This window comes from Grampus griseus (genome assembly GCF_964374135.1).
Source record: "Grampus griseus genome assembly, chromosome: 4".
NCBI lineage: Eukaryota > Metazoa > Chordata > Mammalia > Artiodactyla > Delphinidae > Grampus > Grampus griseus.
This window is the reverse complement of record NC_138997.1, coordinates 84,830,458-84,853,336: the sequence shown is the minus strand read 5'-3', so window position 1 is coordinate 84,853,336 and position 22,879 is coordinate 84,830,458.

The following is a 22,879-nucleotide window of genomic DNA, read 5'->3' as shown; positions in this document are numbered from 1 at the left end:
CACTCACAATCCTCTCCCCTTGATCTGCTATACTCTTGAATCTGCAATGCCCACCTCATCAATCATAGACAAGAGCCAATATTTTACTATACTAGTCTAACCCCTGTAAATAGTACTTCGATTCAATATTTTGAAATAATAAAAATAATATGAATTTTTAGAATACTACATATGAATGAATAATTAAAAGAAGTGCTGCATTGCTTACTTATTTGATAGAAGAGCCAGTACGTTCTGGTCTCCTGATCCTTAGTCCCCAGCTCTATGTTTCTTCCTATTATCATTATCATTACAAGTATCATCTCTATTCGCTATTACTGAGAGATTTCATCACATGATGTGGTAATAGGCTATGCACAATGAAAATTAATTTCTCAGGGTCTCTAGGCATTCAATATCTTGATATATATATATGTATATATATAATATACAGTTGAATGTGTTCAATATTTGTTGATACTCTCATATTGTTGGTTCATCAATCAGCATCCTCACAACAGAAATATTTTATAAAATTTTTTCTTGTTCTCTTTTTTCCATATTCCTTGATATGGAATATATCATTTTGTTTCACAACCTTCTGAACTTTCATTTGTTATTTCTGTTCCTCAAGTTAGATTTCCCTTTTTTGGGTTAACAAATTTATATCATCTTTAAAAACTCAGTCAGTGTTTCAGTGCCACTTAAATAGAAAGTCTCTTCTTGTCTACCAGTCCCTTATGTATTTGTCTATGCTGCCCGGATACCATGGGCTATGAAAAGTTTTATTACACAATATATCAGATAGCATTATTCTCACTTTCATTTTGGTATCTGTTAGTCTGTCTCTATCTATATCTCCTTACCTTTTTCTTTAACTTTCTCTTGCCATTAAAGATCATAGAATGTAAAATTCCTATGTTATGACTACTTATACTCCAGAGAAGATGTAGGTTACAGAATTTACACTATTAACTGTTGTGATAATTAAAGAGTTTAGTATAGTGTTTATGCATATTTTAGTGCTCAATAAATGCTAACTTGCATTACTATTGAAAGAAAATAATATTTGGGAATAGAAGATATTATAGCTTACAATGGTGTAGACTTTGTACATCACTTCTATATATTTTCACTTATTCATGGAGCCTATCTTTTAAATACTACAACTCATTTGATTAGACAATTCTTACAACATTAAAATATTAAACATAAATACAAAATTCTAGATTTATGATTATTTGGTTTCAATTATTTGTCTAAAAGGTAAGAGAAATAGTATGAAAATAGGCATGGAATTAGAACTGAAAATTCTGTTCTGGTGAAAAAGTTGAGAACTTTCTGGAAAAGGCTGTGTGATGTAAAATAATTGGAAATAGTAACTTGAAGTAACTAGTGGGTAAATTCTTTTGAGCCTTTTTTTTAATTGGTAGGTTGTTACTAAGATCTGCAAGAGCATCAACAAAATATTTCCTCAAAATATAGAGCTTACAAGCCTTCTGAGCTCCCTGATGTTTGCCATCTATTCCAGTCTAAATGTTCTCTAATTTCACATCAATCATCTAATGATCTAGATTGCCCATTGCTTCCAGCTCTCTTTTCGTGTTTTATTTGGTTAAAGGAAAATCAGCTTTACATTGTGAAAAGGCATACTGCTAGTGAATTGTGAAATTGTGAGGGATTGTGCTGTAATTACTGAATACTGGCTCTCCACTAACGTGTTGCTTCAACGTGGGAAGAACTGCCAGAGAATTTAAGTTTCTCTCCTCAGTAGTCCATCGTTACAGCAACAATTGTGGAAATCAAGTGAGATGTGGAGCCATTTTTGATTGCCTTAAATGGCACATTTATACATGCCAGCAAGAATCTATGCTTCTATACAAACTGAAAAGAAAATGAAACAGTCTGTGGATGTGGTCTCTCGGGTTGAATGGAAGTGGATCAGCTTGTACTTAACACCTGTTCAGGCTGGAAAGGCAGGGGAAGCTTAATATGTTTTCTCAATCATACTAATTTCCTGGGTGCCAAGGCAGAAAATCTGAAATATATGACCTCTGTTCACACTATGAGGGAGCTATTTAGAACAAAGGTGATGATCCTGGAAGAAAATGTGGAAATGCTCTCTCAGGTGCCAGTATAGCTGGAATATTTTGGTGCCAGCAATCAACAGCCCTTAAACATCAACATTGCAGGCTTTTTTGTCAACTAGTGTACAGGGCAACCTCTAAAAATATTTAAGAAGGAATAGGAAACAAAACTGGCATATTTCTTAACATATCAAAAGAATTTCAACATATGGTCTCTCAACCTTTTCATTTTCCCCCCTGCAACTCAATACAAAATTATAATGCATTTAATGTAGCATTCCAATCCAAATAGTTGTTTGTGAAGCTAAATCATGAAGCTAAATTTCAGACTCCTTTTCTGAAATTTTTCCTGCAATCTTAAGTACTTTAGCTGGCCAAATAACATGCAGCTACAGTATCAAAAGGGGAAGTCATTGGAGTGCAATTTGTATGTAATCGTCTTTCCATCAAAATGTTCTAAAACAAACAAAAAAATCATTAAAAAATTAATATTAGAAGAAAGTCTTATCAAATTTTATATAATTGGGGTTTTTTCTTGTTGCTGTTTGGGTTTTTTGTTTGTTTGTTTGTTAACAATTATACTCTTTCTGTCTTTATTGGTTAAAAGTAAGACTGTAAAATGCCCAGGGTTTTTGTTTTGTGGATGTCATTCAATTTAAATTTCATGCTCCCCAAACTGCCCTTGTTTTTGTTGGTAAGACAGCAAGACAGTAGCTACAATTCAGTGGGATTAAGTGCTTTACAGTATTCCATAAATTATACTGAGAGAGGTCTCAGGGAGGAGAAAGTAATTATGCTTGGGGGGATACAACAAGTGTCACAGTCAGCCTTTGAATTGGACCTTAAAGAATGAATGAAAATTCACTACCTGGAGGGGGAAAGAATGTAGCATCCTGAAGTGAGAGCCTTTGGAAATGTCAAAGATGTATTCAAAGGCCTGGAAATTTCAATAATGTTTTTTCAGGTGGAATTAAATGTATGCTGGGTGCAGAGAGAAAGCTGACAAGACCTGTGGCTGAAAGGTTAGATCAGAGATTATTGTAAAGTGCTGTTGATGTCAGACTAAGGAGATTACATTTTATCAAAGAGGCCTGTGGTCTGCAAAGTGGGGTGTAGGTCACCTTCTTTCCTCCTCCCCATCCTGTTGCCTACTGTAGCTTCTTCCTCTGTGTGAAAAATTTCACCACCGCTGTCCACCCTTCATATTTTGTATCATGTCAACAGCATCCTTGGAGCTCTTGTCCATGAGTAACATTAGATGAAGAAATCCTGATAAGTACATTCAAAATAAAGATTACCTGTCTTGTATTTTAAGTGGGAAAGCATGAATGGAAACCATTATAGTAATAAACTAAATATTAATAGATGAGAGAGTATATAGTACGTGCAAAGGTAGCAAAAGGAGGGGTTTTGCTACTTGCAAGCAATACTCAAACTATTTTTATTTAGTAATCACCTACTAGGTCTAGTAGAGTGACTTAACTGGACACTGTGTTTTAGGAACATGGCTTACAGAATATTGATTATGATAGACTTATTATATAAATAAAATATATGATAAATTTAATGTCACATTACATATCACACAGAAGCTCTATATGACAATTATTTTTGTAAAAGCCTAACATTTTAGGTATTCAATTGATTTGATAAAACCACAAAGAAGAATGACATCATTTAAGGACATGCCTTGTACAAGCGTTCTGTTTTTGTATTTTCATATTTAAATATCATATGAATTTGTTTAATAAGGTAATACATATAGTTAAAATTTGAATTATAATATATACATAGTATCTATATCTATATATCCCCCTTCAAAGTGAGTGCATGTATTTATCTTCAAAGGGGCATAATGGGTTAAAAAAAATCTTTTAAAATAATTATAGAAAAATAAGCGATCTATAAATGATATTAAAGCTTCTCTTTCTGTATTATTGAATATTATGGGTGGTTCTCATATTTGCTGATGATAATCTGGGAATAATCCTGGTTTTGTAAACCTGGGAAATACCAACTACAAGGTTTAAGATTCAATTAAGCAGGATTTTAGTCCAAAATTATACATTACAATGCTATTATGTAACTCTTTGAAAATGTTTCTTTATACAACAAATACATTTTATTTACAGATGTGCTCCTAGAAGGAATATTTATCTATAGGTACCTAATATTAACAGGGATAATGAATTTGAGATGGAGACACAAGAAAAAAAGAGAGAGACAGGGAACCAGGGAGAGACAGAGAGAGACAGAGAGAAAGAGAGATTACCATAGTAATAATCTTTAGAATGAAAATGGAATTTTATACCTTCCTTACCAACGTAGACCACTGCCTCTATACTGCCTTATAATTACAAATGAAGAACTACAGGCCATCTTCTAATTCCAAGAAAATCCAGTGATTGAAAGATAAATTTTAGAACACTAGTACTGAGATTTCACTACATGATACTTATAATAAATTATGGCATAAAAATAATATGTTGAACAGGATTTAGACTGGTATAACCACGTAACCATTAAAATTTAAATGTAAAATTGATTTCTTTATTCACATTAGAACAAAAGATATCCCCAAACACTTCCTTTTTTCTATTTAAGTAGTGAAATTGAAAACAAGGGAGTTTTCTTAGCCAACTTTCCTCAACTTATCAATATATTTCTTAAAGGATATTCCTTTTCAGCTCTTATACCATAGAGATTTGCACTGTTTTGACAAAAATCCTGGCTAATTTTAAGCCCATGGTAGGAAATAGGTTGAAGTCAGTGAAACAGCATTATCATATATTGTCTTGTTCAGTGAAGTAACACAAAGAAAAATGTCTGCTGAAAGCCAACCAAATCACTGTCAACCTCAGGATTGTCAGGCAATTCCCAATCTTCCAGGCTGTTATTCAACTTCTCCTTTGTATTCGGGGATTTGCAGGCTAAGTAAATGCTTTTCAGAATAAGTCAAATTTAAGAGCATTGTCCAGCTCAGTGTTTCCATTGCGTGGGATAATCATGGTTCAGTAGATAACAGCAAAATTGGAAGTGAAGAAATGCTCTAAATGGTTAGGCCTGTCCAAATTTCAGCTCCTGACACTGTCAAGAAACTTTTCCAAGGAGCATTAATTACCTCACCTACAAACTAGGGGCAGTGAGATTTACTCTTCCTTCCCGGCAAAGCTGTTTTAGGAATCAAATTAAATACGTTTTTTGAAAGCACATTTGAAATAATAATTTATGATGGCATTGTTCTAATTCTCACAAAATTTTTGAGACTATCAAGTTAAAATTATCATTAATTATAACCTTCAACTTTGATCATCAAAATTCATAAGAAAATTGTATTCATCATCACTTCATTCAATCACTCCTTGAGTCATTCAAGCATTTATTAAGCAACTATGATGTGCAAGTGAATATCCTTGTAATTAATATACTTTGAATCTAAAACAAGAATAAGTCATGTGAAACCATGTTGCAAGACAGTTAATCGCTTTAAAGGAAATACATAGTAAGTTTTACTTGGTTTAGAAGACAATATTCTTTTGTTAGACCAAGACAGTTTTTAGCAATAAGAATAAATTTGAAACACTAATCATTTTATTCCTCAAACACTTTAGAAATCTAAAATTGGTTTACAATTACCTTTAGAATTACACCCCAAATACTTTGTTCTTTAAGGCTTTGTATGATCTGGCCCCAGCCTGACTCATCAAACTTACATCATATTACTCTTCCCCCATCATATGTCCCTCAGAATATTGTCATTATATTTAGAAATTTTAGTACTATGATTTCGCTAGGGAAGATACAACACACAGTAACCTCTGATAAAGGCTTGAGTAGGTTCTTCTAGATATAAACTGCCCATTTTAGGAATCAGACAAAGATTTGGTGAGGTTCATATTCTTTTTTGATAGTAGAGGATCCTAACTGCTGTTTTTATATAAATGGACAACTAACTAACCAAATTTTATGAGAAAGTGGAAAATGTTGGATACATTTTTCGGAAGTGAAGATTGAAAGTAGTACAGCAACAAACTTGTTATGAAGCCATACAACTTGTTATGGATTTCTCTAAGCTATTTAATGCAAGCAGTCAGCCAAAGATATCAAACAGTGTCTATTTTATTACTTTGCATCCTTGGTGTAATTCTAAAACAAAAGGACTTCACGAAGCGCCTAAAAGTCAGGTTTTGGGTTTTTTTTTTGGCCATTCTAGCTTCTACTTTTGTACCCCTCAACCCCTTTTTTTCAGTTAAAGTTGCACCCTTTTTAATTCCTTCACATATTCACCTTCCTCCATGTTAGAGCTATTATATCCTTGGATGCCATGGAGCTAATTGGGGTCAGTCCTTGACATGTTCCTCCCTTCCTGGATTTATGTGCCTATTCCATTTCTCCAGCTTTCGACATTTTGGTTCTTGGCCAATACCACCTACTCTCAAACTAAGTTAATTACCATCTGAGACTGCTTGACTACTGTCCCATTGTACCACTTGGCCGTTGGGAAGATCTGTCATTAACATATCCAACCATATGGGAACACTTCTCTTAAATGTTCTTGAAGCTATTTACATTTTCAGCTTTCCTCTAATTATGGAGACATGACACAAACACAGAGAGAAGTCCTCATTTTCTTTTTTTAATTTATATTCATTTGGTATTTTTATTCATATATTTATTCAGTATTCCCAACTGACATTCTTAAACCTTGATGTTATCTTTAACATTTGTGGGGTTTTTTCCTCCTCACTGAGCCATCATAATTTCTCTTTTATTCCCCCCTCTATGCCCAGTCAGGTCTTTATGAACTGGCTACTGGATCTGAGCTCTAGGCTCCTGCAGGGCTAGCATTTGAGGATCTGCCTTTATAATCAATCAAAACTATCCAAAAATCAGACTCACTTTCAGAAATACAACCTTGATCACATCTCTCACCTTTTAAAACCCTTCAGCTTGGGACCCCTGCTTATGATTCAAGGCTTTGTTAGACACTGACAGTTCTCTGAAGTCTAGCCTGAATGATCAATTCTATTTCTCATATGTTCCAGGTGATATCTGACTTCCTTTAAAATATATTGCCCACTGTTTTCCAGGAATATCTTCACATTGCTATTTCTATGTACCTGTTTACGTTTTCCCTGGCATTCATTTTTCACTTCACCCTGTTAAGAACTTTTACTCCTTTTTCAAGGGTCATTTAATATCAATTTTTCAATGAGAAGTTCTGTTTAATCACTCCATGGAGTGCTCAGTCATGTGAAAGAGGAAGTTTCATAAGCAATAAATAAGGTCACAGTTAAATAAATGCTGTATTTGGAGAGATGGTTCAAAGAAACTTGAATACCACACACCAAGTTATCCTGCTCTTCGGGCCTTCCTCATCTAGATCATAGTTCCTTAAGGTCACAGATCATATCCTCCTCCTCCTCCTCTGCATTTTTATCATTCCCTGTAAATCTTCCAAATAAAATATGCTCAATATTGTATTATTATTTGATTGCCTAAATCTGAAGGCATTTTCTATAAAGGCAAGGCTCTGGGTAGAATTTTTTAATTTGGTCCTGTCCAGTGATTCAAGAAAGCCATCCAAGACTACTTTAAAAAACTCACGTTTTGGGTTTCCCTGGTGGCGCAGTGGTTGAGAGTCCGCCTGCCGATGCAGAGGACATGGGTTCGTGCCCCGGTCCGGGAGGATCCCACATGCCGCGGAGCGGCTGGGCCCGTGAGCCATGGCCGCTGAGCCTGCACGTCGGAGCCTGTGCTCTGCAACAGGAGAGGCCACAGCGGTGAGAGGCCCGCGTACTGCAAAAAAACAAAAACAAAAACAACCTCACATTTTACGCTCTTATGTTATCATTTGTTAATTATACAAATAATCATTGAAAGATTAGAGTATCAGTTACTCTTCTAAATGCTGAGGAAACGGCAGAGGGAGAAAAAAAAACGCCGTGCTTTCAATAGATTATGTGCTGTTCTTAGCATTTAGCTAATATAAAAATTATATTTCTTGATTGATAGTTATAAAATATTATATAATTTTATTATATTACATTATTAAAATGTTCCTACATCTTTTATTCTCTATATCTACATACTACTCCTCTTTCTCCTCTCCACTGGAGAGGCACTGCTAATCACAGTTTGTCACATAGTAGACATTCAATAAATACAATATTTGTGAACACTATGCATGAAATGCTTAAATACAAATATCATAATCTATGCAATTTTTGTAAGTTAGTCTGATGTCCAGTTTACTGCTATCTTTTATATGAATAAACTATTTTACTTGAAGGAAATGTTTCCTTTTTCTCTCTTATTAGATTCATTTAAAGGAAAAAAATCTTGTTCTAGATTTTCAAGTTCTCAGGGTTCATGTTGATCAAGCATTTCCTGAGCACAAGAAGTGTTACCATTTAATAATAAAGGAATATTTCCAAAGGTCACTTGTGTTTTCTAAAATCAGGTTGACTGGTATTAAAAATTTAACACAAATGCAGAAATGGTAAAAAAAAAAAAGTCATTGCATGCTTCTATTAATCAATAGACTACTGAATTGTCTCTCTGATATTAATTGCCTTTGAAAAATACAACAGCCAATGTGTCAGTAATTCTCAACATGTCAGGATAAAGAATTCTCAACATTAAAGCCAACTTGCTTGGAGGAGGGGAGAAAATCCTTAGGTTATTTTGACCTTGAGGTCATTTCTTACTGCTTTCTTTCTCTCACACTGCTTACCCAATCCATTAGCAAATCCTTTCAACATTACCATTAAAGTAGATGCAGAATCCAAACACTCTGACAATCTCCACTTCTCCTAGACAAGTTAAAGCCACTGTAATCCCTAACCTGGCCTCAAAAAGTCTTCTAACATGTCTCCTGCTTCCACCGTTGCCAACTTTCTCCTTTGCAGAAATTATGATCCTTTAAAAAACTGAGTCAGTGATGTCACCCTATGGCTCCAAACCCTGTATGGCTTCTCAACGCATTCAGAATAAAATGTATGCTGCCCGGGTACCCTACCATAGCTCTGATGTCATCTGTGGTCACTCCTCCCCTTGTCTCAAGTACACTGGTCTCCTCAAGTTGGATCCAAGGCTTCAAGCATGCTGGGAGCACCCTCAGAGCTTTGTGAGAATCCTTTTCATGGTCTAACACACTTTTCTCCCAGAAAGACACATGGTTGGCTCCTTCCTCTGTCTATATTCATTTATTTTAACATCATTATTGGAGTATAATTGCTTTAAAATGGTGTGTTAGTTTCTGTTATATAAAAAAGTGAATCAGCTATACATATTCATATAGCCCCATATCTCCTCCCTCTTGCATCTCCCTCCCACCCTCCCATCCCACACCTCTAGGTGGACAGATAGAACCTAGCTGATCTCCCTGTGCTATGCGGTTCCTTCCCACTAGCTATCTATTTTACATTTGGTAGTCTATGTATGTCCATGCCACTCTCTCACTTCCTCCCAACTTACCCTTCCCCCTCCCCGTGTTCTCAAGTACATTCTCTATGTCTGCGTTTTTATTCCTCTCCTGTCCCTAGGTTCTTCAGAACCAACTTTTTTTTTTTTTTTTAGATTCCATATATATGTGTTAGCATACGGTACTTGTTTTTCTCTTTCTGACTTACTTCACTCTGCATGACAGTCTCTAAGTCCATCACCTCATTACAAATAACTCAATTTCATTTCTCTTTATGGCTGAGTAATATTCCATTGTATATATGTGCCACATCTTTATCCATTTATCTGTCAATGGACACTTAGGTTGATTCCATGTCCTGACTATTGTAAATAGAGCTGCAATGAACATTGTGGTACATGACTTTCGGAATTATGGTTTTCTCAGTGTATATGCCCAGTACTGGGATTACTGGGTCATATGGTAGTTGTATTTTTAGATTTTTAAGGAATCTCCATACTGTTCTCCATAGTGGTTGTATCAGTTTAAATTCCCACAAACAGTGCAAGAGGGTTCCCTTTTCTTCACACCCTCTCCAGCATTTATTGTTTGTAGATTTTTTGATGATGGCCATTCTGACTGGTGTGAGGAGATACCTCATTATAGTTTCCATTTGCATTTCTTGAATGATTAGTGATGTTGAGCATCCTTTCATATGTTTGTTGGCAATCTCTACAACTTCTTTGGAAAAATGTCTGTTTAGGTCTTCTGCACATTTTTGGATTGAGTTGTTTGTTTTTTTGATATTGAGCTGCTTGTATATTTTGGAAATTAATCCTTTGTCAGTTACTTCATTTGCAAATATTTTCTGTCATTCTGAGGGCTGTCTTTCGCCTTGTTTATGGTTAACTTTACTGGGCAAAAGCTTTAAGTTTCATTCAGTCCCATTTGTTCATTTTTGTTTGTATTTCCATTTCTCTAGGAGGTGGGTTAAAAAGGGTCTTGCTGTGATTTATGTCATAGAATGTTCTGCCTATGTTTTCCTCTAAGAGTTTTATAGTGTCTGGCCTTACATTTAGGTCTTTAATCAATTTTGAGTTTATTTTTGTGTACAGTGTTAGGGAGTGCTCTAATATCATTCCTTTACATGTAGCTGTACAGTTTTCCCAGAACAACTTATTGAAGAGGCTGTCTTCTCTCCATTGCACATTCTTGCCTCCTTTATCAAAGATAAGGTGACCATGTGTGTGTGGGCATTCTATCCTGTTCCATTGATCTATATTTCTGTTGTTGTGCCAGTATCATACTGTCTTGATTACTGTAGCTTTGTGGTATAGTCTGAAGTCAAGGAGCCTGATTTCTCCAGCTCCATTTTTCTTTCTCAAAATTGCTTTGGCTATTCAGGGTCTTTTGTGTTTCCATACAGATTGTGAAATTTTTTGTTCTACTTCTGAGAAAAATGCTGTTGGTAATTTGATAGGGATTGCATTGAATCTGTAGATTGCTTTGGGTAGTATAGTCATTTTCACAATATTGATTCTTCCAATCCAAGAACATGGTATATCTTTCCATCTGTTTGTATTATCTTTAATTTCTTTCATCATTGTCTTATAGTTTTCTGCATACAGGTCTTGTGTCTCCTTAGGTAGGTTTATTCCTAGGTATTTCATTCTTTTTGTTGCAATAGTAAATGGGAGTATTTCCTTAATTTCTCTTTCAGATTTTTCATCACTGGTATATAGGAATGCAAGAGATTTCTGTGAATTAATTTTGTATCCTGCTACTTTACCAAACTCATTGATTAGCTCTAGTAGTTTTCTGGTAGAATCTTTAGGATACTCTAGGTATAGTATCATGTCAACTGCAAACACTGACAGTTTTACTTCTTCTTTTCTGATTTGGATTCCTTGTATTTCTTTTCTTTCTCTGAATGCTGTGGCTAAAATTTCCAAAATTATGTTGAATAATAGTGGTGAGAGTGAGAAACCTTGTCTTGTTCCTGATCTTAGTGGAAATCGTTTCAGTATTTCACCATAGAGAATGATGTTGGCTGTGGGTTTGTCATATATGGCCTTTATTATGTTGAGGTAAATTCCCTCTATGCCTACTTTCTGGAGGGTTTTTATCATAAATGGGTACCAAATTTTGACGAAAGCTTTTTCTGCATCTATAGAGATGATCATACAGTTTTTCTCCTTCAATTTGTTAATATGGTGTATCACATTGATTGATTTGCGTATATTGAAGAATCCTTGCATTCGTGGGATAAATCCCACTTGATCGTGGTGTATGTTCCTTTTAATGTGCTGCTGGATTCTGTTTGCTAGTATTTTGTTGAGGATTTTTGCATCTATATTCATCAGTGATATTGGTCTGTAGTTTTCTCTTTTTGTGACATCTTTGTCTGGTTTTGGTATCCAGGATGGTGGCCTCATACAATGAGTTTGGTAGTGTTCCTCCCTCTGCTATATTTTGGAAGAGTTTGAGAAGGATAGGCATTAGCTCTTCTGTAAGTGTTTGATACAATTCACCTGTGAAGCCATCTGGTCCTGGGCTTTTGTTTGTTGGAAGATTTTTAATCACAGTTTCAATTTCAGTGCTTGTGATTGGTCAGTTCATATTTTCTATTTCTTCCTGTTTCAGTCTCGGAAGGTTGTGCTTTTCTAAGAATTTGTCCATTTCTTCCACATTGTCCACTTTATGGGCAATAGTTGCTTGAAGTAATCTCTCATGATCCTTTGTATTTCTGCAGTGTCAGTTGTTACTTCTCCTTTTTCAGTTGTAATTCTATTGTTTGAGTCTTCTCCCTATTTTTCTTGATATGTCTGGCTGAAGGTTTGTCAATGTTGTTGGTCTTCTCAAAGAACCAGCTTTTAGTTTTATAGATCTTTGTTATCATTTCCTTCATTTCTTTTTCATTTATTTCTGATCTGATCTATATAATTTCTTTCCTTATGCTAACTTTGGGGGATTTTTGTTCTTCTTTCTCTAATTGCTTTAGGTGTAAGTTTAGGTTGTTTATTTGAGATGTTTCTTGTTTCTTGAGGTTGGATTGTATTGCCGGAAACTTCCCTCTCAGAAATGCTTTTGCCACATCCCATAGGTTTTGGGTCGTCATGTTTTCATTGTCATTCGTTTCTAGGTATTTTTTGATTTCCTCTATGATTTCTTCAGTGATCTCTTGGTTATTTATTAGTGTGTTGTTTATCCTCCATGTGTTTGTAGTTTTTACAGATTTTTTCCTGTAATTGATATTAAGTCTCATAGCATTGTGGTCAGGAAAGATACTTGATAGGATTTTAATTTTCTTAAGTTTACCAAGGCTTGATTTGTGACCCAAGGTATGATCTGTCCTGGAGAATGTTCCATGAGTGCTTGAGAAGAAAGTGTATTCTGTTGTTTTGGGATGGAATGTCCTATATATATATCATTTAAGTCCATCTTGTTTAATGTATCATTTAAAGCTTGTGTTTCCTTATTTATTTTCATTTTGGATGATCTGTCCATTGGTGAAAGTGGGGTGTTAAAGTTCCCTACTACTATTTTATTACTGTTGATTTCCCTTTTTTATGGCTGTTAGCATTTGTCTTATGTATTGAGGTGCTCCTAGGTTGGGGGCATAAATATTTACAATTGTTATGTATTCTTCTTGGATTGATCCCTTGATCATTACGTAGTGTCCTCCTTTGTCTCTAGTAATAGTATTTATTTTAAGGTCTATTTTGTCTTTTGTGAGAATTGTTACTCCAGATCTTTTGATTTCCATTTGCATGGAATATCTTTTTCCATCCCCTCACTTTCAGTCTGCGTGTGTGCCAAGGTCTGGAGTGAGTCTCTTGTAGACAGCATTTATATGGGTCTTGTTTTTGTATCTATTCATCTAGTCTATATCTTTTGGTTGGAGCATTTAATCCATTCACATTTAAGGTAGTTATCGATATATATATGTTCCTATTACCATTTTCTTAATTGGTTTAGGTTTGTTTTTGTAGGTCTATTCCTTCTTTTGTGTTTCCTGCCTAGAGAAATTCCTTTAGCATTTTTTGTAAAGCTGGTTTTTTGGTGCTGAATTCTCTTAGCTTTTGCTTGTCTGTAAAGGTTTTAATTTCTCTGTCCAATCTGAATGTGATCCTTGCTGGGTAGAGTAATCTTGGTTGTAGGTTTTTCCCTTTCATCACTTTAAATATGTCCTGCCACTCCCTTCTGGCTTGCAGAGTTTCTGCTGAAAGATCAGCTCTTAACCTTATGGGGATTCTCTTGTATGCTATTTGTTGCTTTTCCCTTGCTGCTTTTAATATTTTTTCTTTGTATTTAGTTTTTGGTAGTTTGATAAATATGTGTCTTGGCATGTTTCTCTTTGGATTTATCCTGTATGGGACTCTCTGCATTTCTTGGACTTGGTTGGCTATTTCCTTTTCCATGTTAGGGAAGTTTTCAACGATAATCTCTTCAAATATTTTCTTAGTTCTTTTATTTCCCTTCTTCTTCGGGGACCCCTATAATTCGAATGTTGGTGCATTTAATGTTGCCCCAGAGGTCTCTGAGAGTGTCCTCAATTTTTTTCATTCCTTTTTCTTTATTTTGCTCTGTGGTAGTTATTTCCACTCTTTTATATTCCAGATCACTTATCCATTCTTCTGCCTCAGTTATTCTGATATTTATTCCTTCTAGAGAATTTTCAATTTCATTTATTGTGTTGTTCATCATTGTTTGTTTGCTCTTTAGTTCTTCTAGGTCCTTAAATGTTTCTTGTATTTTTTCCATTCTATTTCCAAGATTTTGGATCACCTTTACTATCATTACTCTGAATTCTTTTTCAGGTAGACTGCCTATTTCCTCTTCATTTGTTTGGTCTGGTGGGTTTTTACCTTGCTCCTTCATCTGCTGTGTATTTCTCTCTCTTCCCATTTTGCTATAACTTATTATGTTTGGGGTCTCATTTTCACAGGTTACAGGTTCATAGTTCCTGTTGTTTTTGGTGTCTGACCCCAGTGGGTAAGGTTGGTTCAGTGGGTTGTGTAGGCTTCCTGGTGAAGGGGACTGGTGCCTATGTTCTGGTGGATGAGGCTGGATCTTGTCTTTATGGTGGGCAGGACCGCTTCCCATGGTGTGTTTGGGGTGTCTGTGAACTTAGAATGATTTTAGGCAGCCTCTCTGCTAATGGGTGGGCTTGTCTTCCTGTCTTGTTAGTTGTTTGGCATAGGGTTTCCAGCACTGTAGCTTGCTGGTTGTTGAGTGGAGCTGGGTCTTAGCGTTGAGATGGAGATCTCTGGGAGAGCTTTTGCCATTTAATATTATGTGGGGTTATGAGGTCTCTGGAGGTCCTATGTCCTGAACTGGGCTCTCCAACCTCAGAGGCTCAGGCATGACATCCGGCTGGAGTACCAAGTCCCTGTCAGCCACAGAGCTCAGAAGAAAAAGGAGAAAAGGAAAGAAAGAAAGAAAGAAAGAAAGGAAGAAAGGAAGCAAGCAAGAAAGGAAGGAGGGAAGGGTGAAAAAAATAAAGTTATTAAAATAAAAAATTAAAAAAATATTAAAAATAAAAAATAATTTAAAAAAAAGAAAAAAGAAAACAGCAACCAAACCAAAAAACAAAGCACCAGTGATAACAAGTGCGAAAAACTATCAAAAAAAAAAAAAAAGTACAGACAGAACCCAAGACAAGTGGTAAAAGCAAAGCTATGCAGACCAAATCACACAAAGAAGCATGCATACACACTCACAAAAAGAGAAAAAGGAAAGAAATATATATATATATGTACAAAAAAATAAAATAAAAAAGGAAGAGAGCAACCAAATCAATAAACAAATCTACCAAAGATAATAAGCTCTAAATATTAAAGTAAGATAAACATAAAACCAGAAAAAAATTAGATGCAGAAAGCAAACCCCAAGTGTACAGTTGCTGCCAAGGTCCACTGCCTCAATTTTGGGATGATTCATTGTCTATTCAGGTATTCCTCAGATGCAGGGTACATCAAGTTGATTGTGGAGATTTAATCCGCTGCTCCTGAGGATGCTGGGAGAAATTTCCCTTTCTGTTCTTTGTTTGCACAGCTCCTGAGGTTCAGCTTTGGATTTGGCCCTGCCTCTGCATGTAGGTTGCCTGAGGGCATCTGTTCCCTGCCCAGACAGGACGGGGGGTTAAAGTAGCAGCTGATTAGGGGGCTGTTGCTCACTCAGGCTGGGGGGAGGGAGTGGTACGGACTGCAGGGTGAGCCTGAGGCGGCAGAGGCCAGCGTGATGTTGCAACAGCCTGAGGTATACCGTGTGTTCTCCCAGGGAAGTTGTCCCTGTATCCCAGGACCCTGGCTGTGGTGGGCTGCACAGGCTCCCAGGAGGGGAGGTGTGGAGAGTAACCTGTGCTTGCACATAGGCTTCTGGGTGGCTGCAGCAGCAGCCTTAGCATTTCATGCCCATCTCTGGTGTCCATGCTGATAGCCACGGCTCACACCCATCTCTGGAGCTCGTTTAGGTGGTGCTCTGAATCCCCTCTCCTCGTGCACCCTGAAACAATGGTCTCTTGCCTCTTAGGCAGGTCCAGAGTTTTCCTGACTCCCTCCCGGCTAGCTGTGGTGCACTAACTCCCTTCAGGCTGTGTTCACGCAGCCAACCTCAGTCCTCTCCCTGGGATCTGACCTCCGAAGCCCGAGCCTCAGCTCCCAGCCCCCACCTGCCCCAGTGGGTGAGCAGACAAGCCTCTTGGGCTGGTGAGTGCTGGTTGGCACCTATCCTCTGTGTGGGAATCTCTTTGCTTTGCCCTCTGCACCCCTGTTGCTGCACTCTCCTCGGTGGCTCAGAAGCTCCCCCACTCCCGTCCAGCCCCAGTCTCTGCCAGTGAAGGTTCTTCCTAGTGTGTGGAAACTTTTCCTCCTTCACAGCTCCCTCCTAGAGGTGCAGGTCCCATCCCTATTCTTTTGTCTCTGCTTTTTCTTTTTCTTTTTTTTTGCCCTACCCATGTACTTGGGGAGTTTCTTGCCTTTTGGGAAGTCTGAGGTCTTCTGCCAGCATTCAGTAGGTGCTGTGTAGGAGTTTTTTGACATGTAGATGTATTTTTGATGTATTTGTGGGGAGGAAGATGATCTCCATGTCTTACTCCTCTGCCATCTTGAAGGTCCCTCCCTCTGTCTATATTTAAATGTCATTATCCGAGAAACTTTCTTGGACCAAGTTATATAAAATAGCATTCCCTCTCCACTATTTATGTTCTCTTTTGCATTTATTTGCCATAATTCATGTGTCATTTGACTTATCACATTTTCTCATTTATATACATATATATGTAAATTAAACATTAAAAATAATGTCTTTACTTGGTATTTGCTACTCTCTGCAATAGAGAAACTCTCTGTCAGGCAAAGAATGTTGTTTTGTTCACTTCTATATCACCAAAGTCTGGAAGGATGGCTTGTAAAATGTAGGTGATTAATAAATATTGTTTGAATGTTAAAAAATCTTTGTTACTGAAAAGTGTGGGAATCTTCACTTTTAATTTAAATGATTCTAATTTGAAAGCTTTCCATTTAATTTCAAGTAAGAATGGCATGTTTACATGAAACCATTTAAATAAAATAGACATTTTTATATTCCATGTTTCCTCTACTGTGAAGAAATATGCTTCTGCCCTTGTAGAAATGAGCTAAAAGTAATATGTTCTACTATAACCTAATGTTCAATGTAATAAATATATCTCTACATTTCTCGATCTAAGTTATGTAATATGAGATACAATTGTCTCAAAAGAATTCCAGAACTTAAAAGAGAAAGTAATTTTTGTTCAAGCATAAGTGTTTCCTATAGTTTATAAAAGCAATAGTAACTTATTAAAAATTTTTTCTGTTTTTGTATTATTTGGTATTGTTTATTTTTAAGTCCTATAGCTTATGCATTTGAATACATACAGCTTTATGATGTCATGTAGTATGAAATGCTTTGCAGTGTTTGTGATCACCTACAGTTAAGGACAATAATGTTGTCTAGTACTCTCATTGTGCTCTTCTCTGTCTTAAAGAAGGGTATTATATTAATTTTTTTTTTAGTTGGCAAAATGTGGCAAGAAAATAGATAAAATATATGCCTATACTGAAAAAATATGTTTGTGTGTGGGTGTGTGTGTGTGCACATGCATGTGTGGAGAGAGAAAGAAAAAGAGAGAGTTGTTTTACTATTCACACAAAATAAAAGTTACAACATATATAGTATCATAGGGAGAGTTTTATTGTCATCTTATTACAATCCAGTTGAGCTCTATAAAAATTCTCAGAATGTATAACATAAAAAACAATATTATTTATGATTTCTACTGCTTCAACATATACTGTCAAGATCTTTATGTCAAAAGATCTATTTTCTATACTCAACTGTTTCTAATAATTTCTCTCCTTTTTAATGTTATATTCTTTTCTAAGGATGAACTTACTATTTTACCATGTGAAGTGTCAATGCTTGTTAGAAATTCAAGCCCACTTCACTAGGAATAGATATATGAAACTTTATGTTTCCTAGCTGTGCATATACACACACCTGTTAAAGAGAAATATTTTGATGTCTTTCTTTGATACATAATAAAATATTGAAAAGATTTTGTTTCAGTGTTAACTTTAACTTTAATGTTGAAATAAGTATAGTATATATAAAAGTAAATCTGTCACACGAGGGAGTGTAGATCATACTGTTTCTAATGTCATTTCAATCTCTCCAATTCTATGAATGGTTAACTATGTACTATATCAATATTGGATTGTGGGAAAAACATCACTGCATCTGCATAATCTCTAACACTAGCCATTAAATTATTAGAGACACGTACTGGTCAGTGACATTGCATTTCCTAGAATTTGACTGGACTTATGTACTTATGAATAAAGTTTTCTGAATTGCTAAAAATAATGGGAAAATGGAGAGGTTTGGAAAGTTATTGTTTTCTGAATTGCTAAAAATAATGGGAAAACTAATCAAAGGTAATATTTTTAAACATTGTTTGATATATGAAGAGTGAAACAACTGCTACAGTCATACAATTACCTTCATAATTGTATCCATTCATCATCTAAGATTAATTCAACATTCATTTTATAATTTTGTGTTCAGTAATTGTTTAAAGACATTGCTTGTATGAAAAAGTTAAGAAACAGTATAAAAATAAAACACCTTGAAATAATTGCAGCAAGAAATAAAAACATCTTGAATTATTTTGATCTCAAGTATTCCCAACATATATAATATTCTCTGTCAGAATACCAGCCCAAATGACATAGAAATACATTCCCTATCAAAAAATATATACCTCCATTTTTTCTTGGTATAGCTATTTAGAGCAATCATTTTGACTGGGTTATTAAGATGAATGGAGTGTGTTGAAATGATAAGGCAAGTAAAAGAATGAAAAAGAGATGTAGCAAAAGAAATGCAGAAAGGAAACTAGAACAGGAAATTTGTTATAGATGATCAAATTTAGTATATAGGTATATAGATATGTAATGCCACTGTTAATATGTGACAGTGAGAATAATTAGATAAGTGGAGTCAGACTTCACAAAATTAAGAATATCTTTCCTAATCATTGACAGTTGTTTTTTTATTATGATTAATATTTCTGAAATACTTATCCATTTCTGAGTAGATGTACATGTAACAATACTTAGGTGAATGACATAGAATATGGAATCACTTGTGCAGAAACCTAGTTTTTCTATATTAAAAACCACTATAATATGCATTCATTATTTTAATCAATAAAAGCAAGATTTTCACTGAGTTTCTTTTATCAAATTAAGTATTTAAAATATAGATTATTCTTTTAGACAACTAAGGTACCTTCTTAAAAAAAAATAGTACTGGCAAAAGCACTAATGGGTTTGACACACCATATCATGGCCAAAAAAGTTATGACTGACAGCCTGCCTAGGGCCTCAGGGACAAATCTTTAGAAGAAGGGAAGTGTCCAAAGGCAGAGTTCAAGGAAAAGGTCTGGAACAGAGCAAGACTAATACCTCATAGGGTAACAAAAGCTGCCAAGGTCAAATTAAAATCAATCCATCAGTTTATAGGCAACTCATGTGGCAAAGACAAGGCCAGAGCTCTATGAGTCTGCTCCACACAACCAATGAAAAACCATTTTTATAAATTCTATAGAGAGGAGTGTGATATTTTGTGATAGTAACGGACAACCTGTCAATCTATCTCAGGTGTTTGAGATGCTCTATCTCTCCTTATTCAAGGAAGACATTCATTTTTGTAGAATTATATTTTGTGTAACATTCAGTGTTCCTCAGAGATTTTTTCACAGTCATTTTAAAAAATGGTAATCCCATATTTTGTAATCTATATTGTGTCATAATGTAAGAACTGTGTCAAGGATATCATTGGCTTTAGGAAAAGACTGGTTTGAATCATTTCTGCCACTTAATAACTGAATGACCTTGAACTGTTTATTTTACACCTCTGAGCTTTGTTTTTACTACCTCTAAAATGGTGATGGTAGGGGCTTCCTTGGTGGCACAGTGGTTGGGAGTCCGCCTGCCGATGCAGGGGACGTGGGTTCATGCCCCTGTCCGGGAGGATCCCACGTGCCGCGGAGCGGCTGGGCCAGTGAGCCATGGCCGCTGAGCGTGCGCGTCCGGAGCCTGTGCTCCAAGACGGGAGAGGCCACAGCAGTGATAGGCCCGCGTACCGCAAAAAAACCCCATCAAAAACAAACAAACAAACAAAAAAACATAAAATGGTGATGGTAATAAACGGCCTGCAATGTTGCTATGAAGGTACAACGTTTTAAGTGAGGCTGGAGAAGATCTAGAGTAGTTATTATTTTACTGTACATTTCTCTGACAGCTTAGTTCAGAGACTAACATACAACCACCACAACTCATTCTGTTGCTGAAGATGAAAATTATAGAACTAGGATGGCATATAGCTTTCATCTCAGGTGTTAATAACAATATATTCCTAATGGTTACAAGAAAAGTTTTGGAGTTCATTAAAGACTACCATGAAGCATTTTCTATAATTGGTAGAAAAGGGTGATAGCACAACTATAGATATTGACCCCTATGTAGAATGTTTGATTAAATTAATCTGACATTTTTTCTTCAATCTAAATTACCTTAATTTAGAGTGTTTATAATAATATTTAAGTGAAAATTAGCTATGTCACAAGGCTCACAGAAGCACACAAAGGCAAAATAATTCAAATATTTTGACTGTCAACACTGTCAATATCATCAACAACATATCAGTCATTCAGATATGATGAATATGTATTTTAAAAAGATATGTAGAAGCAGTTCCTAGATGTCTTTGTACCTTCTCTTGGAAACCAGAAAACGTGATCCTAGAGCAGTGATTCTCAGCTCTAATCAATAGAAAAGCAGTGGATTTTTAAAATACTATAAATTCAGGTAATCATAGAGAATAACCTGATCCACTAGGTTAAGGTGGTTAAAGCCATGTATTTTCCAAAACCTCCAAGATAGCTCTTAAACAAAGACTGGTTAAGAAGCAGTGCATACAGTCTTGGAAAATATAACATTTTTATTATGAAATTGATATATCAGAGTTCTAATTTACTTTCCTAATTTGATATTGACCAACTTCTCACACATTACAGCCCCCATTAAAAATTAAGTTATAAAGCTTTACTTTTCACTAAAAATTATGAATTTTATTAGGTTGGATTATTTTATTTTTATTAATTTTATGACTCTCTTCAGGGTCTGCTAGTCTCTCTCTTTCTTCTGTTTAGTCAATAGTATACACTATTGATAACTGTTGGCCTTGATAATAGTGAATATTACACTAAAAAACTCAATATTGATCAATTTTAACACGCATGATACAATTTTCAAATCCGTCATTTTTTTCCTCTTGTGTGATGCCAATATTAACTGAAACTCTAGTTATTTCACAAGGAAATTGTGTCTTTATTCTGATATTCTTTAGTAGTCTTATTTGCTATATTATTATAAAATACCATATTGTTGTCTTTTTCTTTCTTAGAACAAAAGCTATGAAGTTGCATATCCATTACTTCGTAAGTTTAAATGTTATTGTTGGAAATGTTTCACAAAATTTAGTTTAGGGTTATATAACATTTTTGATGCCACAACAATAAATAATGCATGTCATTTTAATTGTTTTTCTAATGAACTCTTCTTGACATTTCTCTGAATATACTGAAAATACAAAGGTAACAAATATGGAATTCATATTTTACAGTGTTCCTTTATTTTTTAATTCTCTTCACTTAATTCTAGATTTTTATTTTCTTCTCTTCTCAGAAGTAAACACACATATATATAATCATAATCAATGTTTTCATATATATGTATATGTTTATAAATATTCATAAACATATACAAATAATCTGAGGGATATTTTAGTCCATATTAATTCAATAGGCCACACAATCACATTGCAGGTACAATACTAAACCTTCTATAAATATCTGATTAACTGGAATAGTTTAATGATTGAGTTGATCATTAATATAAAAATAACTTATAAGCATATATATAAATACATAATAAAATTAATAAATTGATAATTTAAAAACTGGTAGGTAGGGGATATATGTATATGTATAGCTGATTCACTTTGTTATAAAGCAAAAACTAACATACCATTGTAAAGCAATTATACTCCAATAAAGATGTTTTAAAAGAAAAACTGGTAGTTAAACAATAAACCAAGGCTAAATTCCTTGGTACTACAGGCAAGTACCATTATACTTCCTACTTCCCTAACTCCTCTCTCTTTGTATCCTCTTATGCTCTGGGCCATGCTAAGCTATTTACATTATTACAAACTCCTCACACTCTCCTACCTTCCAATCCTTGCTTATTATGATCTTTCTGGAAAAGCATTCACTCAGATCTCCTGTGTTGGCCTATCATTTCTCCTGATTCAGTGCTGACAGAACATCCTCTGAGATGCCATCTCTGAATTTCTGAGCTGGCTATATTAATGGTTCTAAGGGTTTGCAAAGCATTTTGTGCATAATTCTCTCATAGAACATGTCTCCTTGAATCACAAGAATTTGATTATTTGTCCGGACTTTCCACTAGAATGTAAGCACTTGAAGGTATTGGATTTATCTAATTCATTCTTATTGTGTACCTGAGAGCCTAGTGTGGTGTCTGACAATTTATTGTCTTTTAAGTATTATTTTTCTTAATTTGTGAAAAATAATAATAGAGCCCATTTTTCAATACATATAAAAACACTGTTAATTTCATTCGATCTTTCACCTCTTTGTGAGTAAATTCAATAAAATTTATGGTATCTAATATTTTTCAATATTTTGACTGTGCCAGAAGCTGAGAATACAGCTGCAAAATGACAACAACAACAAAAGTATACCCAGCATTGTGGAATATGTATTCTAGTGAGGTGAAACAGACAATAGAAAAAT